General features: G+C 43.4%; 1 protein-coding gene across 1 annotated transcript in view; it reads right to left on the bottom strand.

Moving 5' to 3' along the window:
- DHRSX (dehydrogenase/reductase X-linked) overlaps positions 1–26,026 on the bottom strand; it is a gene marked incomplete at its 3' end in the record, with an annotated part of 174,489 nt that overhangs the window by 61,775 nt on the left and 86,688 nt on the right.

Here is a 26,026-nt window from a genome sequence, read left to right as displayed (position 1 = left end):
AAAAACAGAGTTAAGTCAGTTACAATGATATAAAAGCACACTTATACACATCAGCAAGGACTCCTGTGATAATGTCATCAGGAAAGTAAAGATGTTAAAAATAAGCAGGCTTTTGAAAATTATGGGTAAAAGCTGGTCTCAGAAGGTTTCTTCTTTCTCCTTTCTCCATTTCTAATTTTCAGCTATTGATTCTTCACAGAACAAATATGAGGAACTTTGCTGCCATGTTATAAAATTGAGGCAAAAAACTTGAGTACCTCAGCATTCTCCTTGTCCGTTGTTTCCAGTTTGCCAGTCTTGCTCACCAAGGCGGGTACACTTTCTTTGACCCTGCTGTTCTGGCTGACACACCTATAGAAGCCCTTATTATTATTCTTTGCATCCCTCTCCAAGTTCAGATCCAGCTGTACCTGGGCCTTCCTGACCCTACACAACTGGGCAGTGTCCCTGTACTCATCCCAGGATACCTGGATATTCTTCTTGCCCTTCAGTTTGCCCAGGAGATCTCAACTCATCCATGTCAGTCTCTTGCTGTCCTTTCCTGATTTCTTACATGTCACAGTGGGACTCCAAGTCACAGCTAGGTTGTGACACCTCCATTCCAGCCAGATCCAGTACACTAGGACACTGAGGTGGATTTGCCTGAACCTCTTTCATACAGTGAACTTCCCAAGAAAGACCAAAAGGTGTTTCAACTTTAGAAAGTCAGACAGTACTGAGCAACTTGCAGTGGCTAAGTCCAGCAGAAAGAAAGGCAAAGGCTGTACAAAGCATGCTCCATTTGCTCACCATGTCCTTGCAGAATGAGTCACAGAATCATAGAATCTTTGGTTTGGAAGGAACCATTTAAGGCCATCTAGTCCAACCTCCCTGCAATGAGCAGGGACATCTGCAACTAGATCAGGTTGCTCAGAGCCCCATCCAACCTCACCTTCAATGTTGCGAGGGATGGGGCATCTACCACCTCTCTGGGAAACCTGTGCCAGGGTTTCACCACCCTCATTGTGAAAAATATCTTCCTTCTATCTAGTCTAAATCTACCCTCTTTTAGTTTAAAACCATTACCCCTTGTCATATTGCAACAGGCCCTGCTAAAAAGTCTGTCCCCATCTTTCTTATAGGCCCCCTTTAAGTACTGGAGGGCTACAATAAGGTCTCCCCAGAGCCTTCTCTTCTCCAGGCTGAACCACCCCAACTCATTCAAGCCTTTCTTCATAGGAGAGGTGTTCGTTCCATCCCTCTGAGCATTTTGGTGGCCCTCCTCTGGACCCACTCCAACAGATCCATGTCTTTCCTGTGCTGAGGGCTCCAGAGCTGGATGCAGAACTCCAGGTGGGGTCTCACTAGAGTGGAGTAGAGGGGCAAAATCACCTCCCTCAACCTGCTGGCCACGCTGCTTTGGATGCAGCCCAGGGTACACTTGGCCTTTTGGTCTGTGAGTGCACATTGCTGGCTCCTGTCCAGCTTTTCATCCACCAGTACCTCCAAATCCTTCTCGGCAGGGCTGGTCTCAATCCATTCTCCGCCTAGCCTGTCTTTGTTCTTCTGATTGCCCTGACCCATGTGCTGGACCCTTCACTTGGCCATGTTGTACTTCATGAGATTCACACAGGCCCAGCTCTCAAGCCTGTCCAGGTCCCTCTGGATGGCATCCCATCCCTCAGGAGTGCCAACCGCACCACTCAGCTTGGTGTCATCTGCAAACGTGCTGAGGATGCACTTGATCTCACTGCCAAGGCTTTAACGTCCTTAATGTCTGGTTTGATTTCAACTCCCAGGTTTCCTGTTCTGTGGTAACCTCTGCACAGATGCCCACTCCCCAGGATGGTTTTGGCCACCACAGCTGAGGACTGGACCTCGAGGTTCTTGTTGTGTTTTCCCTGCTCCCCTCGTCCCTCCTATGTTCCATCCTGAGGGCTGCTGCCCTGTGCTCCACAGGAAGGAACAGCCACCCCCTTCTTTGTACATGGCTTCCCCCACCTCTTCGTATGAAAGAAACAGCCTTTAAAGGAAGGGGAAATTAAAGATATCCAGTTATTCACACACACTAAAGGAAGTCTTTCTGACAGGAACATTAAACTATAGGGTAAACAGGTTGCAATAAGAGACCTTTCCTGTTACTGTTTTCCCTGGTCCATCAGTGATGTTCACCAAACTGCTTCATCCTGTCACAACTGAGGCTGCAAGCTATAATGCCTCTTTACAGTATGCCCGTACAATAAAAGCTTAGGAAAGCCTGCAGGCACAACAGCAAACTAAATAACAAAAGACAGTCATGGCTCTTATTAAAATCCTTTACAGAAGAACAGTTCCTTCAGTTCCTTTCAGTTTTACAGTATGGGGCTTTAATAATCCTTACATATTTTGAATCTAGACAGTATTAGTCCTCTGAAATTGTCTTATTGAATTTATATAAATTACTCAGTGGCCTTTTCCATTTTTTTTTTTTAAAGAATGCTTAGATTCCATTTTAACATGGTATAAACACATTTTTTTCAAAATGGCTGTAAAGTCATACCATTTCAACAGCACTGACCCATGGATAACACTAGACAATTTCTTAAGCTCCCTATGTACCTTTAGAAGGTCTGCAATTTTGTTTAATTTCACTGATGTCCTGCATCTGGCAGTGGTAAGGAAATGCAAAAGTTATTAACTCCTGACAAAGAGTTGTTCAGATCATTCCTTTTGTGGCCTGGCAGCTATGGAAAACCACATGAACAGCACTGTAATTGCTCAGGTACACAACACCTGGTTGTACTAACTTATTAGTAACTAGTGCAACAATGAATGGAGTAAGGACCTAAGTTAAGCTTTAAGCTGACTCTGTTGTTGTTCTACTTATCCAGGCAGCTCACTGAAGAAAGAGATTAGGAAAAGCATCATCAGCTTCTTAGGAGGCAGCCACTCACACTGCCAGTGGAGGAATCCCTTCTAAGACAAAATATTCACCTTGGTAGAGAAGACATTGGACTTCCACCAGCTGCAGTATTTTGTGGCACATTTTCCAACCACTTCTTCACCACCCATATGGACTGCGGTAACATTATACATCACCTGTATTTTGCTAATGCCACCATATGTGCAAGAGAACCAGGCCCCTGAGAACATTCACTAAGCTAAATTTTAATCTCTCCCCTCATCTGACCTTGAAATTTTCCTTTTCTGCATTGCCAAAAGCAACGGTGGTTAGATAACCAGTGTGGGAAGGCAGGTGCTTTTCAGCCTGACTGGTACAATCTCATCCTTCCTGGGAATTAACTTTTTGCTATGTCTGTCTGATCTCCTCTCTCTTAATTTTGTAGTTTTACAGAACAAGTGCTGTCCTTCATTATGACTGTACAGTGCCCAGAGTAATGGCACACTCAGGCAAGGGTTTCATTACTAAGCTTATTTACTTGCTTACTTGGGAAGCGTGTCATCATTCAGTATTTGTAAAGCACTTGCCATCAAAAGATCATAACATGCTTGGAAAGAAAAACAAACAAACAAATCAAACCCCAAACCTTTCTTTTTGCTCACGGGGAAGCAATACTAATGGCCAAAGTCCTTGTTCATGCTTATTCGTACACGGTGGCTCTTTGCCAGGGAGGTGGTCTCACTGGCGTGAGCGCCGCGCCGACTGAGGTGCCATTCCACTCGAGACAGGGTGCCAAAACACGGCTCCAAGTCATGTGCTGACCCAGCGGCAGGGCCATGAACAGAAACCGGGTTTCTTCCTTGTCCCATGGTCCATGTGTTTGTTATTTTTAGCAGCGTGCGAAGAATTACATATTTAGAAGCTAAGGACAATGGCTTGTTTTTAGAATATTTCAAAGTATGCAAAAATATACTAAGCAAGCCATTTTAATAAATGTCTTAATTACTAAAGATTAAATTAGTAAAACTTTTAATGATGTGAGCAAATGACCAGACGTGAACTAGCAATGTGACTTGAACAACTTTTCAGAAACATTGATGGCAAAAGGTGTTCTGTATAGGATAGGTATAAGCAAAAAGAATAAAGATGTGCAATACAAGCAAGCAAGCTGAAACATATGCCAAAAATAATATTTAGATACGTTACTTCTTATCTTTTTTGGTTTGTCTGCCACTGTTCTTCAAATTATTTAAGTACCTATTAATTGACAACAGTGGTCATTCTGTTTTTGAGTTTAATAATATAATAGGCTTTCTAGACTAACTGGTTCCTTTGATTTGCCGTATGCCATTAAGAAAAAAAATGGAGAATCGAATCTACATACCAAATATCTGCAGCTAATGCTACTGAAATACTCTAATTTCTAAATCTGTCCTGTTTTATCTCTCCTTCTACTATTCTTCCCCTTGCTTTCAGGTACTTGAGAATGACAGACATGCCCGTATTTCTTTTTTCTGGTGGATGTGTCTCTTGTTCTTCTCTAAATTATCTTTCCAATGAAAGCAGGTGAGTACATAATTGTCAGACACTGGCTAAAATATTCACTGTTAAAAATATTTTATTATTATTTTATTGTCATTTGATGACTCAGACATCAGAAAGCTATTAGCTAATAAAATATAAAAGGAGCATAATTTCCCAAAAGACATCTGGAGCTGCTTATGCCATTATCCACATATGAATAGATATGTATATGATGGTACTAGAATTGCTGCTTTGCCTAATTGCTTTCTTTCAAACATGTATCTGCCTGGTGCAGCATCTTTTCAGCAACAGAAAAGCCAGTACTATGTTTTTCTGGCCGCTCCTCGATAAGGCCATAAGAATCTCACAAATCTCTGCTGGCTGACCCCACCAACCCCTCTGAGCACTTGCACAGCCCAGCGCCTCCTCCCGCACTGTGCGTCCTCCGCTCACTTCGTCGTGGCTACTGCAGCCGGAGGACCCCAAGGGCAGGCACCTGGGGGCTCTTGAGGAGCTTTCTGACACCATGAGCCCCACGGGAGCCCAGAGGAGCCCCAGCATTAGGAGAGCCTGACACAGCCCCTGAGTGCTCATGCTCCCCCGAGTTTCCCCCTCGGGGTCGACTTCCCATTTAGGACCGTCTGCTCCTTCACACTGTCAGCACCGTTTCTGGAACCTCCTTTGCTTTCCGCACCAGCCCAGTTGACTCTGCTTGCTGTGTCTGTACCACAGAGGCTTAAAAAGCATTGAAACAGGAATTTTGGTCTACTATGGAAGGAAAAATTCAGAAGCAAAAAGAATGGACAGGTATTGCAGTGAATGAACTGTAACTTCTGAGACATCCACTGATCAGCTGAATACAGGAAAATGAAATGTTGAGGCTCCTGCAAAGACTATGTCACTTAGGTTTGATTTAGATCAGATTAAGATGAGATGGAGACCACCTACCAGTTACCAGTTTTTCTACATTCAGCTCTAACTCGTCACCTTGAATTTATTATCAACAGCTACAGCTCCACTTCAGCAAAAATCATAAGTCAGAGTCAACTTTCTTTTATGACTTATGCCAAAGCAGTTCTCCCTCATGCTTTCACTTTGTGTTAGAAACACAAGCGGGGGATCCATTCTAGGGAAAGCTGCAACTCTGCCCAGCGAGCCAAGAACTTGTAGTCCATGGTGGAAAGAGGACTACAGAAAGGATTGCTTTGCCTGTTCTCATTTACCACCCATCTATCCAGTGTCTGGAGATACCAGAAGGAAGAGTTATATCTGCAGCAAGGCACAAAGAATGGTTCCTAGACAAAAGAATAAAAAATGGTACTCAGTAGTCACATATTCATGCTCAAAAAACATGTCGTAAAAGCTCCACAAAGGCGCATTGTTCGCTGGGTGCCCCATCTCCAGAGGGGGCACTGGGGCATTGGCCTATCGTCTGCTGTTCTGCCTCACAGAGTTATGCTTTGGCATCTGCAGAGCAGCAAGGAGAAATGTTGTCCTGCTCACGAAAGAACTGAATACGCTTCTGAGCACCTGGAGAGTGCAACGGAGATGTTGTTTATCAGAAAGCGCTCCTACTGAGGCAAGTATCTACCCCCTGACAGATGCTGCGTTGCAGAGCTAGGGAAGCTCTGTCAGCAAGGCGGCAAGTGGAAATGAAGTGGAGCAAATCCCAGGAAAGAAATAGCATGAACTGGAGGAGGAGAAGACATAAAGCAGTACTGACTGGAGCCTCCTTCGGTTTTGTCACTGCACTGTCCTTGCTGACACTAATAAACAGTGGCTTTGGCTGGTCCAGTCTTCAGAGACAAGCTTGGTATCTCCCTTCTCCCGTCATCCTCTCTACCCAAAGTAAGATGTCCCAGAATCAACTGATCTTTCTCAGCCAGCTCTGCTCATCTGCTTACACATCTTCCAGCCAAAACAAAAGCTGTTCTCAATCAAAACAGGCCTGCCAAGGGAGGAGAATGAACTTCTGGCCAGCTGGAAATTATGACCAGTTGAGCTCAAAACTGTGGCCATTACATGACAACGCTGTGAGTGGAAAATGCAAAAGCAGTTCTAGGCTGCTAACAAAACCTGGGTTTATCAGTCTACAAACTGGGTATGCGTGGAAGCACACAAGCCCCCGTTGACAGCACATGACTCCTGTTAACATGATTTTCCTACTTTGCCTGGACTAACAACAGGGCTGGGTTGCCAGTTTTGCTCAGACGTGCATGATGACAGAACACCACATGCTGTTCAGGGTTATAGAACGCTTACTTTAAAAGGACTTCTAGGAAAACAAAAACAAACAAAAACCCACAGGTAAATAAGGCGTGCACCAGCCAATTGCATATTGAGCTGTACAATGAGAGACAGTCATTATAAATGCAGCAAGCACAGCATCTCTTATTTATGCCGTGCTCCTGCCCTTGTGCCTTTGATGACCTCTCTGGCCTCTACACCACAAGAACTCCAGAATCTCCCTCGTTCTGCATTAGCAGCCAAAATTCACAGGAATTAAATATTAAATTGACTAATGCCCAGAAAACCCCAGTGTGTGCAATGGTACCTACGGCACTAGTTGACTGTTAATTCCACTTGTAATTATGGTGACAATTCGCAAAACTTTGGCTCCTAATCCTTCAAACTCCTTTAAGCATGTGACTGTGGGCCAAATTGTTGTCTGTTGCCTGTTGGGCATCTTACAACTTCCCCTGACCAGTCTTCTCCTCTGTCCTTTACTAGGCTCTTTTTCAGATCAATGATCTTTCATAGACGATTAATAGAAATAATAAATTATGGCTAACTCTAGCACAGATTTACTGTTCAAGCTGAAACTTGTGATTATGCCATTGAAGAAAAAAACAGATGGAACACATCCATCCGGCAAAGTGTATGAGTGCACTACCATGGATCAAAATTGTGAGCATATTTAAAGACATACGGTTTGGGCACAGTCATTAAAAGATACACTCACAACTTCTGTTAGACTAGTTTGTCTAGGGCCTTCCAGCAGGCGAGCGAGAGCACCTAAATTCAGCTGCTCCTTCTCTGAGTCATCCGTTCTAGTGCCACTAACTTTAAAGGCAGTCTAAGGAGATCAGCCTCCTGTGGCTAATGTTAGCCTTTGTGAACAGCCGCTGTGTGTCATCCTCCAGCCTATTCAGTGAAAAAAGAGCTCTGCATCGGTGTTCACAACATAAACAGAAATCCACATTGGGCAAGTATTAGAAATTCATGCGCTTTTGTTCTTCCTCAGGATGGTTTGAACCTGAACCTCAAAGAGCTATTGTAAAAAAAAGGCATTTCATGGTAGCTTTAACCTATTGTCCTAAGAGAAATGGGGAAAAAAGTCTTCAGCTTTCTGAGAGATGCTTTCTCTCTTAGAGGTTGAAGAGTAAAACAAAAAAAAAAATTTGCTTTTTGAATCTGAGCAGTCTGGCTTAGCTACTTTCAACTTCCACAAGAGAAGTGTGTGGCCTAGTCCAGTGATCCTTTAACTTGTTAAATTCAGCAAACACCCCCGTAGCTCTTGTGTACTGGTTAATCAAAATAAGCAAAATTCCAGGGTAAGAAGAGTGTTTCAGTTCCATCGGTACCAGCAGCTGTCATTAATGACAAAATATCAGCTCATCACAGGGGAGCCCCCTGAATGGCTTCACAGATCATGTTGCCAGAGCACTGGCATGTAACAGCAGTACAAAAAGGAGGTAAAGTCCCTGTAAAGCAACAGAAATGCCCATGCGTGACTCTGGTAATCACACCACCAGGTAGGATGTTATTTAAATATACTACCATTTTAGCACAATTCCTACAGACATAGCATGCTCTAGGTTTTCCAAACATACAAGTAGTGCTTTGCTGTATAATATTTGATATTGCCTGTTCAGCAGGGACAGGGCTTGAAAAGAAATAAGCTGCTATCAACTTGTCAGAAGAGTAACCTTAGGAGGTGGTGGCAGCAGGACAAGAGCAGTAGGATCCATAGCCAGCCCTCAGGGTAAGAAAGGTTATCTTAGCTTCCCGTGGGTAAAATTTCCTCCAGATTATTCACTGGGGGGCTTTATATTTTTAGAATACCAAATACGATAATAGATAGATAGAAAATTTCCTCATATGCTTGCTGGAAATTAGATGCCATCTCCCTCCTCCTCCTCCTGAGTTCAGGTGGTCATCACCCAGGTTTCTGACTGCAGAGAGACAAAGTCCTCTGATATCCTCCCTTGCTGCTGTGGGAGGACTTTGTTTTCACCCCACCAAAAAACTGTTTTGGGAACCGCTTCTGTCATCATTTCTAATTATCTATGGGCGTGCCTTCACAGGTTGAAAGGAAATATGATTTGGTCTCTTCATAGGACCATGTAGAGCCCTGTGGAGAAATGGTGGGAAAATTACATGGTCACACCAATTTCAATCTGGCGCTGATATGTGGCAAAAAAAAAAAGTGTTGCAGTGGAAATGCTTCTCATATTTCTTCATCCTTCATCCTGTTCACAGCTAAGTGTGTTTTCTTCCTTCCACAGGGACCAGAAACAAGAGGACAGGACCAGGTAAATTCCCTCTGCCTCATGGGGACAGAAGAGTTCACAGTGAGCATCTGAAGATTCCTCATTTATGGAGAAGATGGTTTAGAATACCCTCGTTACTATTATTACCCTCATCGCATGGGGGGTTTGAACTAGATGACCTTTAAAGGTCCCTTCCGACCCAAACTATTCTATGAATCTATGATTCTGTATACTTTTAGATCTATTTCCCTCTTGCTCCCTGGTGAACAGATTTTTCTATTAAATTTCATTGCTATATTTTGTGAGTTGCAGATATGTTTCTTTTTCTTCTTGGGTGACATTTAGTCCTTACAGTGGCTTAGCTCTACAACTGTGGCTTATATCACATTTGAAACCTCAAAATATATGGCACATATGTGACACACACATTACAGAGTTCTCATATTGACACTTTCCATCAGGAGTAAAACTCAAGTAAAGAGCTTTTTGGAAGTAATACAGAGTCAAGCTATTAAAGAAGACAAAAGTCAGCAAGGCTTTTACAAGATGACTAAATGAAAATGTACTTCAGGGCAAGTTAGGAGCATGAGTCTTCCTAGAAATGATGCTGAGTCCTCAACTGATTTAAACTGCTATAGTTCTGCAAAGTATATGGAGCTATCATTTGTCTCCAGTTTCTCACTCTGGACTTCCACATTCCCAATGCATCTTGGGTTGTGTAGCTTAAAAGTTAAGATATAGAATCGCTTGTATAGTTTCATGATCAAGGACACGTAGATGCATATGAAAGAGTACCAGTGAGGACAAAAAAAGGCCCAGCAATCTTTTGCTGGCAGACTTCTCCTTCAGAATATTTTATTAGACATGTACCCTGGCTAAAACATGCACAGCACTGCTCTTGAGCTGTTCCCCTTTTGACTTGCAGAATTTCTTTTCTATATGAACAGCTTACTGTTCACAAGCAAGTGTAATTTATTTATTCAAAACATTTTCTCCAAGCTAGCCAAACCCTACCAAATTCAATTTAGTTTCAAATTAGCTACTTTGCCATCTCTACCCCCCTAAATCTTTCTTCCCTCAGCCTCCCTAATTAATTTATTTTTTAATGTGAAAGTCTACATTCTTCACCTTATAAAATAAAAAAAATAAACCCTCACATTCCCAAGGTATTCATTTTGGAGACAGAATCAACAGGAACTTCAGTGAAGAAGAGGCTGTTCAGAAAGTCAGGGGTTTGCTAAAACAAGGCCACTTTAATTACAGGCACTCCTACAGCCATGATATAAGTAGAACAGACTTTTTCTTTAACTTGCTACAGTAATGAACCTCCAAATCCAATTAGCCTGCTTTTGGACTGAAATAGCTCAGTGCTGATGATACCCCAGTTCCCACAGTGGCCCAGAACTGAGCTGGGACACTTGGTTGCTGTCGGTGTGGTTCTGGCTTCTCTTGTCCTCTCGTAGATGTAATTGTCAAGAGATGTGAACTGGCTCGTAACCTTCAGTCTTTTAAATTTTACCTGCTATTACTGATTTTTAAAGATAGATTAAGACCTTCTGTGGTATTTTATGGCAAGTATCAAAGGTTTCAATCAAAACTCAGAGAGCAACCAGCATGTCCTAGTCTGCCATGCAGAAGCTTCTTTCCATAAACCCATATCAAATACACACTCAGAGATGTGAAAAAAGTCCCTTCCACTAGGACTGTTTGTCAGCACACTATCTAGATATTTCATACACGAAATCAACTTTCAATTCATGGCCAGACTTTAATATCAGAGAATCATTATGTGATGGCAAAACAACTCTCCCATTGGCTACATTTCCTGAAAAGAGCATGCATTTTCTGAGTATAGCTGTTTACCATTTCAAAACCACCAAAATAAAAACCTCCAGTGTGAAGAAGTATGTCTGTAATAAGCTTTGGTATTACCACAAAAACACTTCAGCAAATATTCTGCTCCACACCCTCTGAGGTAACACAGAGAGGCTGATAGTGTCTCTGCTTTGTAGTACTTCAAGGACAAAAACGTTGCAGAGTCAAAGGATATAAAACAAAGAAGAAGGGAATGATATTTCCAAGCTCCAGGCAAGAATAACTTTGAGCTGTCCAGAATACAACGTCTTTTGCTCTGGACATGCGAAATATCCGTAACATGTATTTCTGCAAACACTACCTTCTTTTTCCCCAGAAGTGTTTTGGTTTTTTCCCCGTGTCAGCCCTAGCACCCACTCGGTGACCTTGAGCAGCTCTCAGATCCAGCTTCAATCAACTTTTTTTTTTTTTTCTTTTTCTTTGGAGGTAGTCTTCACAAGGATCGGCGAGTCACTCCCCCCCTGTGGCAGCAGAGGCAGCAGAGCTGGTGGGGGGGAGGCAGTGGGAGAAGGCAGCTGGGGTGGAGGAGATGCGAGGGGCAAGGGCGGCTCCTTCCACCAGTCATGCAGCTTTAGGGTCAGGTTAGTCACAGCTAGCCTGGTTTCTGATCACCTGGTGGGGTGGCTGGTCTCCCTCGGCACCCCTGCCCCTCTGTTCCTTCCACACAGGTCTGCTGGTGCAAGTGCCTCTCCTGGCTCGTGCCAACCTATACCTTGGATGTTATCTGGGTTATGGTAAGGGAACATAAATAACCTTGGGTAGCAATGCCGTCGTCCTTTCTCACTCCTCCAAAAGTCAGGATGCACAAGCTTGCTTTTTCCTTGTCTCCAGATGTGACACTAGGCTGTTTCTCTTTCATGCTTAAGCAAGCTTAGATTGGTAAAGGGCTTCTAAGATATGATTCATCTGACCTGTTTCACAAATCTGGTTTAAGATGAGATGAATCATGTCCTACAACTGCTTATTCCCCTCCACAAACTGCAAAGGGAGCTTGGGGACACTGACTCAGATTTAAATCTCTGCATTATAAACCTCAAAAATTAGGTGATTTGAATCCTAGTGTTCAATTTCAACTAATAATGAACAAACAGAGAACGACAGAAACATGAGAGAACTGGGCATGTGTGCAGATGATTCAGGGTTATTCACCATACTCAAGATTAGGAAAAAAAAAGAGAGTGAGAACTTTCAGGAGGATCTTGCCAAAGGCTCACAGATAGCTGGGTAACACAAAGAAAATTCATGCTGGAAAAAGATAAGGAGTCTTGCAGGGAGTGTTTAAATTCTTTTCATATTGTGAATGCCTCTGAAATAACTGTGACTTCTCAACACAAAAATTGAGATATCGTTGCACACACTAATTGACGAACACATCCCCAGAGTCAAAGAAAGTAAATATAATCGTGGTTGGTTGGGTTTGGTGTCGCTATGTATGTACATGCACATAACTGAGACTGAGCTTAAGCAGACTGCAAGACATTATCATTTCTAAAATAACAACAATATAGCTATGCATCCCAGGTGAGAACTGGCAGTTTTGCTACTGCTCTATAAATCACACAGCTTGCACAGCTGCTAATCTGCTGCAGAGATCTTACTAGCTAGCAAAGTAATAGGAAAAAGAAGTGCAGAAGACTAAAATGCCAAGAATAGAACCAGAATCTCTTGACTGCTGCTTCAGAGGCTGTCCCGTGCGCTGGACTCCACTGCCTTTCTATTTTTACTTCTATACAAATAGGTATTTCTTATTATTTTCAGGGATGCATTCATGTAAGAAAGACTTTTTTTTTTTTTTTTTTTGAGATTGATTAATCTTTAGGAAGCTTTAAATCTTCCCCCCTAATCCTGTTTTGTTACTTACTTTGCTATTCTTCTTCTCATCTCACCTCCCTTGCTGGTCCTCCAGAACTTTTAACATGATCACTCTAATGTAGTGTCCCTATTTAGTGATGGGGCTTTAAAGCAATTATCTTTCATAGCAGTTTTCTGCTAATGCTGACCTGGAATTTCAGGCAATATAAGCCAGAGCTGCTGAGTGAGGAGCCACACGGTTCTTCTCCTCCACCTCAGTATTCAGTGCCCCTGGTATTTTCGTTCTTGAAGGCAGACTCACTTGCGGACATCTGAGTAATTCTTACTCTTAGGAATGTGCATCCTGTGTATTGTCCAGTATGAACTCATGCTGATAACTGTTTTCATTAGACAGTTTGTGGAAATTTTTCCTTTCATTAGAAAAAATATCCCTGGGAAGCCTATCTCTGGCTGGAAAGGGTACACACTCATTTGGGGAGTACTTAGGAAAGAAACAGGTACTTTTAACCACATAAACCCCCTTTTTTTCAAGGGGAAAAAAAAAAATCAAAAATATTTTTTCTAAAGGTACAGCTTGGGGAAGTTACCAGATGAACAAAAATGGATACTTAAGTCTTCCTCCTGTTCAAAAATCCGGCTTGTGTCTGCCGGTCTGTGCCCTTTACGCCAACTCTAGGGACTGCCTGTACAGATAGGTCTTTGCATTCCCATTCAGTCTTTGGACTTTCTCGAGATACTTTCATCAGCTGAACTCATAACAAAAAAGTGTTGGTGAAAACTCACCATTCCTCCATGTCTAAATTTCTCACCTGCAGAAGGGGTGCAAGGTACAGAGCAATGTGTTAGTCGTACTACAGTGAGAGTAGCCCAGCTTGCTGTTCAAGAGATGTATAGCTACGGCAAAAGCATAACAAGTGTATGAATCTATTTCTGTATGCATCTGCTCTCTAGTTAGCAGGGAGGAAACCAGCAGTAGGTAGAAGGGTCTGTCTTTTTTGAGGCAAAAGTCACAACATTCTTTTTTCCTTTGGTGCACACCCTTCAGGGACAAGCCTTTAAGAGAGGGGAGGGAGAAAATAGATTCTCATTAGCCTGCTTATACCCAAATATAATTCAAATACAGGTAAACTGGATTTTTTTTTCCATTCTCTTACCTAAGAAACATAAACTCGGAAAGACAAGACCTCTTTTAAATTTCGCATCCTCTGCAGGGAATTCATAATGTATGAAATTACTATTATTATGCTTTCTGATGTATTATCAGCATTCAGTTAATAAAGAAGCTAGAGATTCTACTCACCATAGATTACTATTTCTAATATGGTGATAGCTGTGATCCCAACAGTACGGAGATGGGGAGTAGAGAACTACAACCGGCAGGATACTAGATCTAAAGACTTATGAAGGCTTTTGATTTCTTCTTTATGCCAAACTAGCATTTTTGGGGAAAATAACCCCTCACATATTGGGAAAGAAATCAGATAATAATAACTTTTGTGCAATCAAGCATGCTATTCTAGCACTAGCTTCAACAGCAGGTCTGGATCTGAACTCTACCTTTTGAATACATTTTGAATTGCTGCAGAGCCCCAGATTAGCAGCACTGCAAGATCAAAAGGCTGTGATGCAAAATTTTGGTGCAGCGTGCCGCAACATATGAAAACCACACTGCCTCTTTTTAGCAGATTCTCACCCACCATAGTGCCTCCTTAAGTCTATGTTTAGGGCTCAGGTCAGCTCGCACCTGCAGAGGGCTGAATCCGGCCTCCGACGCCATGGTGGGCATGGTACCACCCGCCCCGGCGCGGGGTAGGGTGCTGGGCCCCCTTCCCGCCTCCTCTCCCTCATTTGGGAAAGGGCAGCGCAGATGAGCTGGTGCCCGCCTGGGAGAACATGTCCGCTCTGCCTGGGGAGAGGGGGGAGCCGGGCTGCAGCGAGGCTCGGAGTGACCACCCAGCCCCGTCCTTCCCCGCCGGCACTGGGGCCATGTGCTTCCTCCCGTTACTTCACAGAAGAAACACAGATCTCCTTTTTTGGGACCAAAAAAAATTTGGTTAGCTGTGTATACAGCTCTGGAACAACACATTTATAATGGGCAGGTAGAGTGCTAATTTAAGGGTAAATTATATATTGGGGTTAGCAGCTTGGATGCTTTGTTGTTTGGTTCTTTCAGACTGCTTGGATGGCATCCATCCATGCTCTGCGATTTATCTCTATTTAATTTTTCCAGTTTTTCAGACCCTTGACTGTTGGTAATTCAATTTCTGGCAACAGCAGACCCTCAGTCCCTATTATAAGTTATACCCCAAGGCAGACACACTGCCATCTGCACTGTAATGGTGGTGGTAGCTAGTGGATGCAAACAGGCAAATGTCCAGATGCCGCTTGCGCTCTGAAACAGATTTAATATACAAATAATGTTTGGATTAGAAATACCCTCTGAATCCAAATGTGAGCCTCTCAGAAGCATTAGGTGCTCTCCCAAGGGACCCCTCCACCCTGTACTCAACTTCTGCGTATTGCTTGTCCCAACAGCTTTAATGGATGTGGAAAACAAAGTATTTTCTTTTGTCCAGCCTCCAAAATCATCAAAGGAGGAACTAATCCCCATCCAGTCACCCTTCATACACACTCACTTCACTTCCCTCATCCTCCCTTATCCTCTCCTCCCAACCTCCATGCCCCCCAGAAGAAATCTTCTTCCAGGAGGTTTGTGCTTACAGCAAACCGTCAACTCCTGCTTTCCCGAGAACCACATCCCGCTCCCCGCTGCCAGTGGCAGCTCTGCCAGCTGCAGGCGCAGCGCAGCGGCGCAGGGCGCAGGGCGCTGCCGCGTGTGAGAGCCGGGAGGCATCATCCCCTCTCCAGCCAGCCTGGAAACGATACAGTTCTTGACCTGAATTAAAGAGGGATGATTTGATCTCTTGGGAGACAGTCCTGAAGGACAAAGGGGTCCAGGAAGGCTGGACAGTCTTCAGGAAGGAAATCTTAAAGGCGCAGGAGCAGACAGTCCCCGTGTGTCATAAGAAGAGCTGGCGGGGAAGGCAACCGGCCTGGCTGAACAGGGAGATTTTGCTGGGACTCAGGGAAAAGAGGAGAGTTTATCACCTCTGGAAGAAGGGGCAGGCAACTCATGAAGAGTACAAGGATCTCGTTAGGTCAAGCAGGGACAAAATTAGAAAGGCAAAAGCCCAGCCAGAGCTCAGTCTGGCCACAGTCGTAAAGGATAATAAAAAATGTTTTTACAAATATATTAACAACAAAAAGAGAGGCAAGGAGAATCTCCATCCCCTACTGGATATGGCGGGGAACATTGTCTCCAAGGACGAGGACAAGGCTGAGGTACTTAATGCCGCCTTTGCCTCAGTCTTTAATAGCCAGTCCAGGTATCCACAGGGTATTCAACCCCCTGAGCTGGAAGACGGGGATGGAGAGCACAATGTACTCCTCATAATCCAGGAGGAAGCAGTCAAGGACATGCTAAACCACCTGGACACCCACAAGTCTATGGGGCCTGATGAGATCCACCCGAGAGTACTGAGAGAGCTGGCAGAGGAGCTTGCCAAGCCACTCTCCATCATTTATCAGCAGTCCTGGTTAACAGGGGAGGACCCAGAAGACTGGAGGCTTGCCGATGTGACGCCCGTCTACAAGAAAGGCCGGAAGGAGGATCCTGGGAACTACAGGCCTGTCAGCCTGACCTCTGTACCAGGGAAGATTATGGAGCGGTTGGTCTTGAGAGTGCTCACAGGGCATCTGCAGGACAACCAAAGGCTCAGGCCCAGCCAGCATGGGTTCATGAAAGACAGGTCCTCCTTGAGCAACCTGATCTCCTTCTATGACCAGGTGACCGGCCTAGTGGATGAGGGAAAGACTGTGGACGTTGTCTACCTGGACTTTAGTAAAGCCTTTGACAGCGTCTCCCACAGCATTCTCCTGCAGAAACTGGTGGCTCGTGGCTTAGACGGGTTTACTCTTCACTGGGTGAGGAACTGGCTGGATGGCCGAGCCCAGAGAGTTGTGGTGAATGGTGTTAAATCTGGCTGGCGGCCGGTTACAAGCGGTGTTCCCCAGGGCTGGGTTCTGGGGCCGGTCTTGTTCAATATCTTTATCGATGATCTGGATGAGGGAATCGAGTGCTCCCTCAGTAAATTTGCAGATGACACCAAGTTGGGTGGGAGTGTTGATCTGCTGGAGGGTAGGAGGGCTCTGCAGAGGGATCTGGACAGGCTGGATCGATGGGCAGAGGCCAGCTGTATGAGGTTTAATAAGACCAAGTGCAGGGTCCTGCACTTTGGCCACAACAACCCCATGCAACGCTACAGGCTTGGGGAGGAGTGGCTGGAGAGCAGCCTGGCAGAAAGGGACCTGGGGTGCTGGTTGACAGCCGGCTGAATATGAGCTGGCAGTGTGCCCAAGTGGCCAAGAAGGCCAAGAGCATCCTGGCCTGTATCAGAAATGGTGTGGCCAGCAGGAGTAGGGAAGTGATCGTGCCCCTGTACTCGGCACTGGTGAGGCCGCAGCTTGAATCCTGTGTTCAGTTTTGGGCCCCTCACTACAAGAAGGATGTTGAGGTGCTGGAGCGTGTCCAGAGAAGGGCAACGAAGCTGGTGAGGGGTCTGGAGCACAAGTCTTATGAGGAGCGGCTGAGGGAACTGGGGTTGTTCAGTCTGGAGAAGAGGAGGCTGAGGGGAGACCTTATCGCTCTCTACAACTACCTGAAAGGGGGTTGTGGCGACGAGCGTGTTGGCCTCTTCTCCCAAGTAACTAGGGATAGGACGAGAGGAAATGGCCTCAAGTTGCGCCAGGGGAGGTTTAGATTGGATATTAGGAAAATTTTTTTCACTGAGAGGGTGGTCAGGCATTGGAACAGGCTGCCCAGGGAGGTGGTGGAGTCGCCATCTCTGGAAGTGTTCAAAAAACGTGTGGATGTGGTGCTTCAGGACATCGTTTAGGGGACATGGTGGCGCTGGATTAATGGTTGGACTTGATGATCTTAAAGGTCCTTTCCAACCTAGTGATTCTGTGATTCTGTGTGATTCTGTGATTATATTTTAGGCAGAAATTACCCCCACATCTTTCTAAAAAACTCAGCAAGGACATAGCCTACAGTGTGGTGGAAAGAAAACATGGGAAGGGCTGAAGTATACCCGCATTTGTAGCACGGGGCTCCCGGCAAGAAGAGGGAGCCTCACCCCACACGGGGTGTTGCACAGATCAGCACCAGTACAGCCCATCTTTCTGATCTCCCGTGTGACACAGGGCATGACCCTGCAGTGGCTCATTCCCGAGTCAAACCTATAATTTCTCAGTGAGCTATGGCACAGCTTGATGAGCTATTAGTTGAGGGAAACTAGCAAGAAACAAGGATGCTGCTTCTTCTTCATGGGGCTCGAGATGTGGAAAACCTGTGTGGTCACGGTTGCATCTTTCTGCCCTCTGACGAGAAAGGACAACTGTGGTTATCCTGCGTGATAACCAAGGGGGTAGAGAGTTGCTCACGACACCACTGGAGAATTTCCTTGCTCCCTTCCATGTCTCCTTGGATAAGTATTTTGATTTATAAACTGCAAGTTTATTTGTATTTCCTAAGCAGACATCCACCTGATATTACCCAGGCAGAGTTTCATCTGTCTCTACCGAAACGGTTCAGTATCTGTCAAATATACCTTCAAAGTTTCTGGACTTCACAATGAGAAAGTTGTAATTTGCTCCTTTTTGATAGGCACAGCTATCTATAATACACATCCAAACAGTCTGCGTGGATGGCTTCCCACAGTATTCAGCCTTCAATTCTGTTTTAAAATTACCTTCACAAAGAGAATGAGGTGAAGCAGAAAGACTTCAGGCTCACTAAGCACTTATTCTCTATTAAACCGTTCTGAAAGTCATGAAGAAAAAGGTAAATTGATCACGAATATTTCCTGTCCCTATTTTGGAAACAACGGCATTCTTGTTCTCTGAAGACGTCTCTTTGCTGTTGCCTCAGTTAAGTCAATGAGGAAGAAAGGAAAGCCCGAGCCAAAGAGAACAGAGAACAATTTAAGACATTTGGGCAACCTGGAATGTAGTTTTGCTGGAGGGCAATATTCACTTTCCACATCATTTTGTTTTTGTGGAATAAAGGACTTGTTACAGCTTGGCAATGCTTTTTAGAAGATTTAAATTTCTAACAGAAAACAAACCCTTTAAGATGCTTGACTTGCATTGTTCCAAATTACCACATTCTTTAGCTCTAATCAACCCGGTTTTGATCATTGCTCTTTTAAGATATATTTTCTTAACATAAGCAGAAGTTACATTGTCTTTGCATAAGCTGTGACTCACAGCTATGATTTTATACTACTTTAATGTAGGACTGTTTTCAAAACTCTCTCAAAAAAAACGTGTATGCAACTAGTACATCAGCAAAGATTTTAAAAAAATGAAATTTTTTTTTTCAGAACTGTCAAAGCTGACACCTATTTTATCACTGGCAACCACAGCTACAATATCCAGCCAATAACTTTTTTACCTCAGTTGGAGTGAGCGGCAACCATTAAAAGGAAAAGAGTGTGCAGTCAAGGTATGTGAGTGACTGCTGATGGCGTTTCAGAAGTTACAGGTTTTGTTTCGTCCATGAAGATGAGTAAAAGACGTTTGTACTCCATGCTCAGAGCAAGGAATCCTTCCATGCTCCTCTAGATTGATAGGGTTAGTTTGCCCACAACAAGAGCAGTTTCTTATTCCCCTTTGCCCTTGGTTTCCTGACTACTACACCTTGTGGATGAAGTGAATCCACTCTTAGGAAGGGCCAGTTTATGCTGCTCCATTTTTTTTCCTGGGAGTAGGGTCGTGGTGCGTTTTGCGTAATGCCTGGCAGGACAGCTCAGCCTAAAGCCAAAATCCAGGGCAACATCTTTCCTCCTCTGTGCCACTTCTCCTCTAGTTCCCTCTACTGCAGTTTCATACCTGTATTCTTTCAATCCCTCTTTAAAATCTGCTTTTGGTTATGGGAAATGTGGACATAAATTACACATGCCTCCTTCCAACTGAATTCTGTCTTCTGGAGCTTTTCAATGAAAGGAGAGGGAAGAGGATGTGTCTGGTACTTGCGAAACAGTGGGAGCAATCCTTCTAGTGACTGGAAATACACATCTCAAGAAGAACGTGTGTCGTGCATTAATTCCTGGCAGAAACATGAAATCTGTCACTTTAAACTATAAGAGTTTTTTTTAACTACAAGAGGGGAAATAAGACCAAGTTCTTAGTGGGGAAGTGACAAAACTGATGACTGACACAGGAGAGAAACTTGCAGCTGGTGCCTACACAATTTGAAGAACATATCTATGCTCTCTCAGAGGTTATCTGAATACTCCTGTTATACTGTGGTCAGCTTGTGGTAAAGCCACCTATTAATGTCAGACTTGGAATCCAAGAATTTTGAGAGATACTCTTTGTAAAAAAAAAAAAAAAGAAATACAAGTGGTATTAATTCTGTGACACACCATGGGTAAAAATTTCAAAAGTTGAAGTGCTCTCACAAAACACAAGCAAGATGGAAGAAGGAAACTTTCATCTGCAATGAAAATCTGTTGGCTTAATACAAGTTCTACCAACGTAGCTCCAAAATCAAATGGAGGTCAAATACCATGCCCGGTTTAGAGGAATGTTAAAAGTACACTGGATCGTACATAGATACTCAATTTTGTTAGGACACAAATCAATAAGAAAGAAGTTTTTAAAATGTACTTTTCTCAGCATCACTCAACCTCTTCTAGAAACAGCAGGAAAAGCTCTAATATTGTCCAAGTGACGAAAACTTACCACTTTAACATTTTGAGCTAATCTCATTCTTTTCAAACACTCGGAAATCAAAACACGACTACAGAGTCTTATAAAAGACAATTCTAGAGAAGCCACTAGTCATGAAAAACCCTGACCTAAGTATGCGGGTGAGTCAGGAAAGATTATCATGCAACATAGCTTATATATTTAAAACATCACACGATTATAAGAGCCATAGAAAAAAGTGTGATTTTTCCTACAGAGAGATTCCCATAGGCCCTTACTGCAGTTACAGTTTAACAGGATCCCTTTGAAGCAAAAGGATGAGCTACCCTGTGTGAGAACATCAGAGCAGGCAAATCATGACACATTAGTGTGGCAAATGCTACGACTTTCAGTTACCTGTTCACAGCTCTGCATTTCTGCAAGGCAATGTGCATAGCATACCAATGCGTACAAGGATGGCCCGTATACCTGGTCCATGGTGATAACAAATGGTAAGACTATCACATCCACAACAAAGTGTGGAACTGAAAAATTTCTAGTTGAGAGTTCATATCACATTACCCAATCTACCCGAAAAGAATGCAGTGGGAAAAACCGTTATGAATTTTGAAAAAGCTTTAAAAAATCATCAGACCATGCAAAAGACATCTCTGTAACCTATGAGCTATCTCCTGGCCACTTATCGCATTTATTCCAGCAGTCTCTGTCCTCGATCCATTAAAACGTAGCACTAGCTGGGGAAAGTATTCAGTGCTATTTGAGTGTTTGAGAGCTGCTTGAACCCAAGGTTTCAAACAGTTTTGTAAGCCAAATTGCCAGAGTTTATAATGAAGGGTAAAATACAGCAAAATAATTACATACATTTGTAATTAATTCTTTCTCAATTGAAATGCAAAAATTGATCTGTGACAAGTAATTATTAAGAACTCTTAAGAGTGAAAATACAATGGCAATTTTCTAAATTAATTTAATGGTTGACTTATTTTAATTAGTGGTAAATTATTTATTGCAAGTTCTTTAATCATGTTCTATTTACACAAGGGAGCCCCAATCTTGGTTAAGCTATAGAAATCACTGCAATAATAAACAATAAAAGATGGTATCTAATTCTTACGGTTTTGTCTGTGCTTGTGGAAGAGAAAGCAAAAGAGCTTGAAGTCTCTGATTTTTATTTTACTGTATAAGGTTATGTACAAGCCACCTATCTGCAGTTAAAGTCAGGAAGCATGGATGGAGCAGATCGTCACAAACCATGGGTATATGCACGTGCACCATGTCACATCCCTTCATAAATTTATCGGTTTCTACTTTAGAAATAGGTTTTATTCTTGTGGGAAGTCTGATCCATAATCTCGCTTTTCCAGCTGATGGGAAACGTTTTCTAATTCCTGGACTAAACATACTCATGGCTAGTTTATAACTCATTGTTTTTGTCAACTGTATTTTACTGTAAATATTTTCGTACTGGTTTTACTATTTGCCCCATTGACATTCCCACAGGCAGCAAGGCTATCCTCTCTCATATTCAATAATTTTTGGACAAAACCAGACATTTAGTCTTTTTGTTAAAGTAGACTCTCTGTTTATCTCAGAAAGCCTTCTCTATTTCAGCTTGCATTCACCTTTGTTGAACACACAGAGCAGGACAGTACCCTGTATTTTAGATGGAATTCAACATAACTTGGTACTGATATTTCCCAATTTCTTTCAGGTATACACCACCAAATACCTGTTAGGATCATTCATCTTTTTCACAGATATATGAAAGCCTAAGCCACTGCAGCAATGGCTTATCTTTGTCACCTTTAGTCATCCTAATAATACTGCATCCACTGACGTCCTCCTTTTCCTTAGTTATTTTTAACAGATGAGCTTCGAGTTTATAGCTGAGAACTTATTTTGTGTTATGACCCAGGGAAGCCTTTTGATACTAGACAGATGAAAAGCATCTCAGTATTAACAGTTTGCAGCTTATTAGCACAGCATACGTCTGATGAATTTCATTGCACCACACAGAGCTTCATTTGGATGATTAAAATTTCATACCAAGAAGTTCAACTAAGCTGTTCTGGAGAATCTGCCATTAAAATTCTTTTAAGTCTCATCATACCAATCCAGGGAAAAATCAGCTATGACAGGCTTGGAAAAGTTCACATTTAAATAATGCTCTTTGTCCTCCATACAGGGCATATAGAAAAAGTCAGCACCAAATATCACAGTGACTTTTTAACATACTATTCCTTCTTCTTTGCTAGATCGTTGGGGGAATATAGGAAGCAAAATGGGAGGGCAGAAGAAAGGGCGGTATTTTGAGGTAAAGGTTGCTTATCTCACAAAATGGAAAAAAACAGATAAAACGTGTCAAGAATGAAAAAGAAAAGTGTCCTGGTTTCAGCCAGGATACAGTTAATTCTCTTCACAGAAGCTAGTGAGAGGCTGTGTTTTGGATTTGGGATGAAAATAATGTTGATAATGTGCTGTTTCCAGTTGTTGCTGAGCACCCAGCTTAGCATGCTGTGTGTGCCCGGCTTCTCCCGCTGGGCTGCCAGCAAGCAGGCTGGGGGTGCGTGGGGAGCTGGGAGGGGACGCGGCCGGGACAGCTGACCCAGGCTGGCCAAAGAGATATTCCATACCATACGACGTCATGCTCAGCGCGTAAATCTGGGGGAAGAAGAAGGAAGGGGGGAATGTTCATAGTTATGGCGTTTCGTCTTCCCAAGAGACCATTAGGTGTGACGGAGCCCTGCTTTCCCGGAGATGGCTGAACACCTGCCTGCCCATGGGGAGTGGTGAAGGAATTCCTTGTTTTGCTCTGCTTGTGTGCGCGGCTTTTGCGTTACCTATTAAACTGTCTTTATCTTAACCCATGAGTTTTCTCACTTTTACCCTTCCAATTTTCTCCCCCATCCCACCGTGGGGGAGTGAGCGAGCGGCTGCGTGGGGCTCGGTTGCCAGCTGGGGTGAAACCACGACAGCGGGTAATGGAAACCCACCTGCCCATGACTGATGGATACATCTGCACCAACCCCTTGCTAGCTTGTGTCCTACTTCATCCAGTTACCTGTGGAGTCAGATGACCCTCTTTTGCCCCTAATCTCTCCTATTATTTAAACATACATCTTGTTATACATTCCTTCTCCAGGATCTGCCAAATCTGGGGGATCTCGTAGCAATCAGCAGATTAAAGAGGTCATTTCCATCCCTGTCGTGGTTTAGCCCCAGCCAGCAACTACGCACCACGCAGCCGCTCGCTCACTCCCCCATGGTGGCACGGGGGAGAGAATTGGAAGAGTAAAAGTGAGGAAACTCATGGTTTGAGATAAAGACAGTTTAATAAGTAAAGCAAAAGCCGCACACGCAAGCAAAGCGAAACAAGGAATTTGTTCACCACTCCCCACGGGCAGGCAGGTGTTCAGCCATCTCCAGGGAAGCAGGGCTGCATCACGCGTAATGGTTTCTTGGGAAGACAGACGCCATAACTCCGAACGTCCCTCCACCCCTTCCTTCTTCTTTGTCCCAGCTTTATATACTGAGCATGACGTTATATGGCATGGAATATCTCTTTGGCCAGCCTGGGTCAGCTGTCCTGGCTGTGCCCCCTCCCAGCTTCCTGTGCACCCCCAGCCTGCTCACTGCAGGCCAGCATGAGAAGCTGGACTGTCCTTGACTACTTAGCAACAACTCAAAACACCAGCACCTTATCAACATTTTCTCGTCCCAAATCCAAAACATAGCCTCATGCTAGCTTCTATGAAGAAAATTAACTCTACCCTGGCTGAAACCAGGACAATCCCACTGAACCTCTGACTGGTGGCCTGGATAGAAAGGCGTGCTCTGACCCTCCCCGCTCAAAGTTCATGAGTCCAGTCCTGACGTCTTTACAGGACTCATTTGACACCAGTGCTGTCACTTGTGAACATGTTCTTACTCTGGCATAATGCTTATGGATCTGAAAAAGCGAGGCACGTTTAAATAGATGAACAGCAAGAAGGTTGTGTGTGGTTTTTGTTTTCTACTTTTCCCTTAATGAAATTCTGTTATGTTGGAAAGCATTTTAATGAAATGCATACAGGAAACAAGCAGAAGTTGCTTGAAAATTAGAGCTAATTATACATTAACTGCAAGACTTGTATGCAATGGTCTGAACACAGTAGTTAACACATTTATCATCAGAAGTTTAATGATAGAAACAAAACACAATGCTTCTGGTCCTTCTTACAGTTGTATAAAAGCATTAATTAATTGGCTTATTAATAGGTAGAAAGTCAGTGGGGTATTAGCATTTGGGTATTCTTTCTGCCTCCCACTTTAATTCATTTGGAGCACTTTCCCAACACACACAGTGTTGGCATAACTCTCTTCCTACTGAAATGAACAGATATTTTACCCTAGATATGGACAGAATAAGAAAAATAAAAAGAAAATCTGAAAAAAACCCCACTTTGTTCTCTAAAGAGAAGTCCGTAGCACAAACCCTACACATCCAGCTTCAGTGCTTTGGACAGGCACTTCGGCTTCCTGGTGGTTAGAAGACGACAGTGGGCTCTTTCAAAGGAAGCTCTGGAAGGTGACCTTCCTTCACTGACTGCATCAGAAATACAGGAATCTGAATATTTGCCTAGATGATTAGAATAAAGAAGTATGACAAGAACAATAAAACCATTTCTATTCCCCCTTTTTTTGATTATAATTTCTAGCAGTTATGTGGAATTTATGACTACTAAGGAAGTAAATGAGCCACCCAGTTTTACATTTGTCAGAGGTATCTAGAAGAGTAGCTAACGATGTTACTGTTTCCTGCAAAAGTGGGTTTCCAGGTATAATGAAAATTATGCATGAGAGACTGCATTCTTCATGTCTGTCATTCTACTTCTACCATGATGCTGAAAAATGAAACTGATTTACCTGCTCATCTATCCCAGCTTTTGTTCTTTTCCCAAGAACCCACTAACCCACCTAACTATCCTGGTCTATATCTTTTCTTACTCACATCGTAACAGTTTTCTCAGAGACACAGTGAGCTCATTAATTTGTATTTCAGAACTAGAAACCCTTCTTTCAGAAAGGTAGGCTATTTTGATCTAATATTCAATCCATCTCTTCTGGAAATTTTTAACCTATTTATTTTACTTCATGTTTTATCGCCCTTGCTGTTAAAGGTGATTTCTCATTTGACCTTATCTGCCTTCAACTGAGGGACATAAGTCAGATAATACTCTGAGTTTTCAAACCTAGTTCCAGTCTTCACAGGAGACCACACATCAGAAGTAAGAAGTAAGGAGGGGGGTCAGCAGAATTCCTACCTTGGACTTCCAGAGGGCAAACTTTGGCCTGTTTAGAAACCTGGTTGAGAGAGTCCCTCGGGAGACAGTGCTGAAGAACAAAAGGGTCCAGGAAGGCTGGACATTCTTCAAGAAGGAAATCTTAAAGGCGCAGGAGCAGGCAGTCCCCATGTCCCGTAAGAAGAGCTGGCGGGGAAGGCGACTGGCCTGGCTGAACAGAGAGCTTTGGCTGGAACTCGGGAAAAAATAGGAGAGTTTATGGCCTTTGGAAGAAGAGGCAGGCAACTCAGGAGGGCTACAAGGATGTCGTGAGGTTATGCAGGGATAAAATTAGAAGGCCCAAAACCCAGCTATAACTTAGTCTGGTTACTGGCGTAAAAGACGATAAAAAATGTTTCTATAAATAC

The sequence above is a fragment of the Phaethon aethereus genome (assembly GCF_964289735.1).
Source record: "Phaethon aethereus genome assembly, chromosome: 1".
In the NCBI taxonomy this organism is placed as follows: Eukaryota; Metazoa; Chordata; class Aves; order Phaethontiformes; family Phaethontidae; genus Phaethon; species Phaethon aethereus.
This window is presented reverse-complemented; position numbering and strand designations above follow the sequence as displayed.